General features: G+C 23.9%; 1 protein-coding gene across 1 annotated transcript in view; it reads left to right on the top strand.

Moving 5' to 3' along the window:
- The first annotated feature begins 219 nt into the window (after positions 1-219).
- The window catches only part of norpA (no receptor potential A), a 101,673-nt gene continuing 93,663 nt past the window's right edge, over positions 220-8,229 (top strand). Inside the window, exon 1 of the mRNA XM_075377918.1 lies at positions 220-277. The gene's annotated coding sequence lies outside the window, so the exon portion shown is untranslated. The remainder of the gene's footprint in view (positions 278-8,229) is intronic.

The following is an 8,229-nucleotide window of genomic DNA, read 5'->3' as shown; positions in this document are numbered from 1 at the left end:
CTGTTTCAGCACATGACAGGATTTGTTCTTGTAAAGGAGAGTAACATAAAGTAGAATGGAACGTTTGTAATGGGGAGAAAAAGACAGATTATGTCACGTGTATCATATGTTTACTGTACAGTAAAAGCACTTGTAAAACTTCATACAACGTGCAACATCAATAAGTTCATTATGTGTACTTAATAATATAGTAAAAAAAAATCTATTTGAACTAACGTTCAGTTGTGTATTAATTTTATGTTTTCATTATTCTCTACTCCTCAACTTGTAAACTAAGGTAACAAATATAACTATTTATATAGTAATACTTTACTATAACTTTCTTATTTATTTATTTGTGTAATTTTATTAATTAAAAAAATAAATGTTTTTATATAGGTATTTTTATGAGGCAGCATTATTTATTCCACAAAGTTCATAAGAAATTGTTTATTTTATGTACTTTTTATTATTCTATATTAAATTAACTACTTTATTATTAATTAAAAATGTCCATTAACATATTATTTGGATAGCTTTTTATTAAATTTTATTATATCATTTTTCAAAATATTTGGTTCCTTAAAACTCTTACCTGATTGTTTGGTCAGAACATCACATTTATAAAATATTAATTTTCTGTTTTAAAATGTTATATGTGTATCAAAAAACTAATTTTATATTTCACAATTTCATATTAAAATTCATTCTTTGACCAGATATTATTATTTTTAACATCAATTTGAAAACTTAGCAATTCAGAAAAATTAAGGTGGAATTTTTCATGATCACAGTTGTTATTTTCTTATTAACCACAAAATTGTTCAAATTTATATTTACTTCATTAATAAATCTTAGACTCCTCCATGTCAGGGGTAAGTTTTAGTGCTGTAAATTAAATATTTTTTAATATGTTAGAAATGACCACTCTTAATTTTTGTAGAATATATTTAAAAAATATTTTACACACACACACATATATATATATATATATATATATATATATATAATTATAGAAAATAATTGTGTTTATAGATTTTTATAATGTAATTATTTTTACTTTCTTGGCATCTTAGTTCAAGAATTATGCTGTAAGAATGAAAGGTAATCAGCCAAAAAATGGGGCATGGGTTTTTTGCGATTCTTGACAATTCATGACTCATGAACACTAAAAAATAAAAAAGTGGGCAGTATGTACATATATATGTCAGTTGACATGCTTAAGCTTAATAATGTTTGACTGGATAAGCCAATTTTGATGAAATTTTACACAGACTTGTGTGTATTGGGCAATTTGTTGATAAAAATTTGAGGTCAATATCACCATGGGGTAGGGTAGATAGTTTCTTTGGGATCAGTTTTTCAAAATTTTGCAAACATAACCCCACTTTATTTACATTAAGCTCAGTATATGCATCCATGCCTATCTTACCATTTTAAAAAACTTTGCCTACAAATTCTCCCCTTTCCCAAAAATCAAAAAATCCCCCTCTTCGTACCATAAAAGATTGTTATTTATTGCAACCTTTTTATTTATTCCATATTTTTTAACAATTTTTTTTTTGTCTTCCTAAGCATGATAGCAATGCAAGTGGCCCAAAATAAATAAAAAAATGTTGTGGACAATATTGGGGATGGGGGAGCCAATCAAAGTTTAAAAATTTTTTTTGTTTAATTTTTAAAACTTTTTTTAGTCTATTTAAACTTTTAATAATATTGCAATAAAATTTCATTATAATTCACCCCCCCCCCCCACCCTTTAATATCTTAGGTTACTACTTTTTATTGGTTGTACATTCTTCAGTAATTTTTTTTTTAATTCTTCCATTTAACATAGTAAACATAGACAAATCAAAAACATTCCTTGGGAGGTGATTTTGGTGGTGGAGAGCAGAAAAAAGTAAAAAATATAAATTTTTTTCATGTATCATTATTTTTCCACTATGTACGAATAAATAACCAATGCCAGGGAAGTATAACAACTTTGTTGTCAACTTTTTATTTGTAATTTAAAAAATGTTTTTTGTGAAAAATTCATCTTCGAAATTGTCAGTAATTAGAACTGTTTCTTTAACATATTTGGTGATTAACTTGCATATATAAGGTATTTATTTTTATTAGTATTTGTTTACTAATAATGTATCCTGATATCTGAAAATAATTTTTGTAATTACTTGCTGAATCATACCATAGATTTTGCTGCAATGAAACATGGCAACTTTTACGACTGCTATATACGGAGCACATTTTTAAATAGTGCACCATGTTTTTTTAATAATTTTTTTTTATTTAGAAAGTTTAGAATTATTAAATTTTATTTCAGTCATTAGGAAAAAAATTTGTGTAACTTATATCTATGATTTCCTTCCCTTTTTTTATTACATACATTTATATTTATTAAGTAAAGGAACACATACAATAATGTGGATCGTAGTCATATTAATATTTTTGTTTTTATAATATAATACAGTTTCAGATATTGCTAATGTCTCTTTTTATCATTTTCAGTTTTTCTTTTGTAAAGTGTACTAATGTAACCATTCAAGTACAATTCAGTTTATTATTTGAAAGTTCAAAATTATTGTATGTTCAGATTAAATTTAAACCTATTGAATCAAGTTGATAATGTAATAACTCATAATTCTTAAAAAAATAAAACAAAACTTCATAAAATTTTTTATCTTAAATGCTCAATTAATCCTGCTTTTGTCAACTTCTATTTTAGCTCTGATTTTATTGACATTCTTCTTAACATGATAATAAAATTATTAAGTATGATGAAATAATTATATATTGTACCGAATAACTGGTTTTGGGAATTAATTTTTCCATCTATTTAATCACTTATACTATGATACTAGGTGAAATCTATCTTGTTGCATGCATTGTTTTTAATACCACCAAACTGCAAAGTGATTTAATTTTTTTTTTTCTTTTTTTTAAGTAACTGACAGATTAACTTATAGCATTATGGTCCCTTCTTATTTCATAATTAAACATTTATTAACAAAACACATGATTTTGACTTTACAAATATCTAAATTTTGTTATTCAAGTGAAAATCTTGTCTTTCAAAAGTCTGTATTTTATTAATGATGTGTACTTAACCATTAACTTTATAATTTTTTTATGTTATTTTTGTTTAAATATTACATTTTTTATTGTTTATTGTCAATATATCTAATAATTACAGAGCAGATAATAAATGCAAGAATATTAATTGTACGTATTTATATATATATATTTTTTTTTTTTTTTTTAAGAATTGGGAGGCATATATGAAACAGTACTCAAGTTATACAGTGTTTACATGTTTTTATGTGTTTTATGTTATATATCAGTACATGCATATATATACAATTCACCCCAGGTTCTGTCATCTGGATACACATTAGGCCTACTGCTAGTCATATTATGTTCTGTGTTTATGCCCCTTATTTACAACATGTTTAATTTTTTCAATCTATCTTGCTTTCTGGACCTTCTTCCACATATAAATCTCTGTTACCACACATCAATTAACCATTTATTATTCATTATCCATTCTTCATTATTTTTTCACTTCAATTATTTTAATTTGATAAAACTTTTCAGTCTCCTTGTCTGCAAGTGATGGAGACTGAAATTTCCCATTATTAGAAATTGTTCTATGTATGTAGAATGAGCAGAATATTTAATTAAAGCAATAGTATTAGAAGTTTTTGACACTTTGCATTCACACTAGTTTATTAGTATTTGCATGCGAGTTGTACCCTAATTAATAGAATAGCATGTTTTCATTGTTGAATGATAAAATTGGATTCCGTCTATTTTATTTGTATGTAAACAGTTTGTGAAATATATGTATGTGTATATATGTATATATATACACACACACACAACCTCAGTTTGAGTAAAAGTCTTCAGTAACAATAGATGAACATTTGAAGAATCTAAAATAAGCATGCATGATTGTGACCATTACAGTCACGTAGATTGAATAATGTGTTTTTCAATATGCGGCAGTGATTATGAGTTTGCATAGCAGCTGTTGTGAAATTCCAGTAATTGCCCAGCAGTATATTAGATCTTGTCTGTTGAGTGATAAATTTCCATTCCATATTTCAAATTTTTTTGAAAAGTTTTTTTAAAGAAAAATTAATACATCTCACCTTAAATAAGTGTCTATACTAGCAGTAGGAGAAGTAAATTTAGTCTTCAATTGAATGTATTTTGCTGTCATTTTTAAATTATTCCCATTCCTTTAGTTTAAAAAAAATGTAACGTATTAAGCGATGGTCTGAAATACCAACAGATAAATGTTACCTAATTTTAAAATAAACTTGTGACAAAGGATTTTAAAATAAACTTGAAAGGAAGTCACCACTTTGAAGGATATTCTTTTAAAACATTTCAAGAAACAGTAGTAATTGATGTTGTGTAATTCCAACATTAATGGTGGTTTTAAGGGTAAATGTATCCAAAATTTATTTCTTTGAATCATAACAGTAAATTAATTTTCAATCAAATCTATTTTGGTATTGCTTTTAGCAGTCATTATGTCTCCTCTTTTCCTAATATCAATAATTTACTAATAATTATAATTTCAAAATATTTGTAAAATTTTGTTTCAGTCAAGTATATGTTAGTAATGAAAAAAAATTATATTGTCCATTTGGGTTCAGTTTTATTTATGCCCCTCTTGTTTACATATATACATATATAAATATATTGGTTAGTACTAATTTCTCGGTAAACTCTCTTTTAAAGACATTGGTAATTAAATGTATGCTGTTTGTTAAAATATATTTTAGTCTGAAAAAAAATGAAAAGTCTGAAATTTATTCATGAAGTATTAAATATATGTATCAATAATTTATATATCATCTGTCATCATTTTTTAAAGAAATGTGTTTCAGAAAAGAGCATTAATTATATAATTAACTGTGCTCCTATATGAATTTATGTATTGTTGTAAAGTGTTGTTTTAGTTGTATACTATTTATGCATGAACAAGGTATCTCTCTTGATATTTTTATTTTGTATAGATTGTATTAAAATTTTTTTTTGTCTTTCTTCATATTTACATAATGTTATAAATATGATCATTTGCCATTTACATCATGTATTATTTTAGTTTCTATTTTTACATAATAAACAATAATTATTTGTACACTCATAATTTTAGTTAATGTTAGGTTAATTAACGTAATTAACTCATGACTAATTTTACATAAAATATATATAATGTGTGATAAACAAAAAAAAAGTGTATATGATATTATTTTAATAATGTATATTAATTAATTATTAATATTGTAATATTATATATCAGTATAATACCATAAATTAATTCATTTATAACAACTTAATGATTATGATAATTAATCAGTCAGTTTAAGAAGGTTGTACAGTTAGCTATTAACTACTGATAAAATAAAATTATAATTTAAATTAATAAAGCATGATTGATATTTTTAATATTAATTATTTTAGTAATAGTATGAATTAGTTAATTAATTTAGTTTGTAAGAAATCTAGTCCGCCATTTTGTTTCTACCATCTTACTATTGCTTACGTGTCATCATTGTATTGGGAATTTTTTTATATTTGTCTGTATATGTATAATTAATATATATATATTTTTTTAATGTAAATTATGATTGATATTTTATCAAATTTTTGTATAGTAGAGCTGTTATTTTTTTAAAATTTATTTACATAAATTTCTAAAAATTAAAATTATTAATTTGTCAAATTTGAATGATTTCTTTTTATTATTTTAAAATTTGTTTGATATTAATATAATACTCCAATGATTTGAATAAATCGAATATAAGCGTCTATAGATACAATAGCCCTACCTGCTGTAATCTACCAAAAAGCTGACAAACCATCTCCATTTCACAGCTCTGTAACCATGGATGATAAAGAAGGAAACCACCTCTATTTAAGATTCTACCAGTTTGTATCCTGCTAAGTCAAAAAATTGCAGTATCAAAATATGTAAGGATTCTTTTTTTTAATTATTTGAATGCAATACTCAGGTTAGATTTTAAATTAAAATAGTTATCAAAGTACAAGGCTTCAGCTTAAAAAAAAATATGCATCATTAATATGAATAATTTATTTAAAAATATTTTGTTGTACATCAAATGTCAAATGTGATATCAAATTATTAACCTCCTTGAAATTCTACACCATTTTTACTTGATATACTTTAATTGATTTAATATTCTAATAGACTTTTAAAGCAATCTTGTTACTGCCAATTAAATATTGTGCAGTACGTCTGGTTTTAAAACTGATCTCTGTCAGATACAATTAATATCAAAACCTTAATTTTTATAATGAATTTTTTTTACCCAGTTTCTTAATTGCACTTTTCAGTGATGATCCTTTTCTCATTTTTCTGAAACCTTTTTTTTGACATTGAACATGAGAATTTTTATTGAAACATCACATTGAGAATTTGTAATCTTCCAACCACAATAAACACACCCTTTCACTAATAACTACGTTTGTGAAAATATGGTTACATTTGAAGATAAAACGTGTGCAACAAGTACTTCCCTATATTCTTTTAAAATTCACATTTGTAGGTGAAAATCATTATCATTATTAAAGAGAAAAACTATGATCAAGTACTCACAGCTAAAACACCAGTCATTGAATGTAGGTTAAATGGCCTGTATTTAAAGTTCTTAAGATTTGCATATTTCTATTTATAAAAGTTTTTGAAATTTTGAGGATGATAATCTCCCCTGAGATTGAAAAATGATATTTTGATATTTCATTTATCTTTTAATTTCTATAAATTTGTTGTTTGTAACAAAATATTATTAAAAATTAGATTTGAGGTTTATTTTCTCATATATATATATATTTTTTTAAAGAAAGTAGTATTATTTCTGGATCTTTGAGGAGATAAGAGGGTTTTTCAGCTTACAGCAACTAGTAAACAACTAGTAGATATATTTTTATAATTTGTAAATTATCTTTTATTAGAAAAACATTTCTATTAATTTTTTGTTAAAAATATAATTTTATGTTAATCTGATTCTTAAAGAAAATTTATAACCGTAAAATTAAAGTTTAAAATTAAAAATTTTGATGATTGTTTTTCCTAGCTTCAAACTGCAGTTTGAAGCTTCAAACTGCAGTTTGAAGCTAGGAAAGCTAGGATAAATTTTATGAAATTTATCTATTAGCCAGATGAAAGTCTTTGAAATTTAATGAAAAAGCACGATATGTAAAATATATCCAGTATCAAGATTGCAGAATTATTATATCTAATCTTGGTTTTTAATTCTCTTTAAATATTATTTTTGTAATTATCATTAGATTAAAAATTTGAATTAAAGTTAATAAAATTATTTTATGTTAGCAAATTATAAAATGAAAATGATAGATGAAAATTATTTTAAATACAGAAAAAATAAATAAAATTGAAATTATTAATAAAAGTAATTTTTTTACAAGCATAACAGATGTAAAAGGTAGAGTTCATTAACTAAATTTTATATAATAGTCTATTAATGGCATGGTGGACAGAACTGAATATTACTACTTTAGGGATTAACTTTAACATAATAATAATAATATAGTTGTCATTTTTGCATCTTGTCATGTTATTGTAAATGGTGAGTATTAAGTTATGAATAGATATCTATATATAAATATAGTTCGTTAGTTGAAAGAGAAACTCACTGTAAGTGAATAATGTTTTATATGTATATTATATATATATTCTTTATTACTGTATGTAATGTATATCTGTTTTCAGTTTTTTAGTTCGCTGTTGAGCAAGATATGATGTTTTATATATTTTTTTTATTAAACTGTATAATTCACTGATTAAAAACTCACATTAAAATATTTAACGTAAATGTTTACTGCTACTATTATTATTATCGATTTCATACTCATAATGGTTGTTGTATCAGCCATATAATGTATAATGATGAATTTATTTGTTAAATATAATTTTGATGAAGTTTTGGGGTATATGTATATGCCTTCTCACAAATAAGAACTTTCTATTAATTTCATTTAAACTTATAAAAAAATGAAAATATTTTTTTTTTTGTAATTCTCAGAAATTCAGTTAGTTTTTAATTTCAAATGGTTAAAATTCTCCAATCATAATTTTGAATTACTAATTTTGTTTTTTTTTTTTACTGTACTATATTACTAGCTCCCTGTTACAGCTTTGCCCGTGCTATATGGTTACTTGCATTTCCTGAAGCAGTCGATCTTTTTATTTTATAT

This window comes from Lycorma delicatula, chromosome 10 (assembly GCF_047948215.1).
Source record: "Lycorma delicatula isolate Av1 chromosome 10, ASM4794821v1, whole genome shotgun sequence".
Taxonomy (NCBI): Eukaryota; Metazoa; Arthropoda; class Insecta; order Hemiptera; family Fulgoridae; genus Lycorma; species Lycorma delicatula.
The sequence above is the reverse complement of the archived record's forward strand: the minus strand, read 5'-3'. Positions and strand labels throughout refer to the sequence as shown.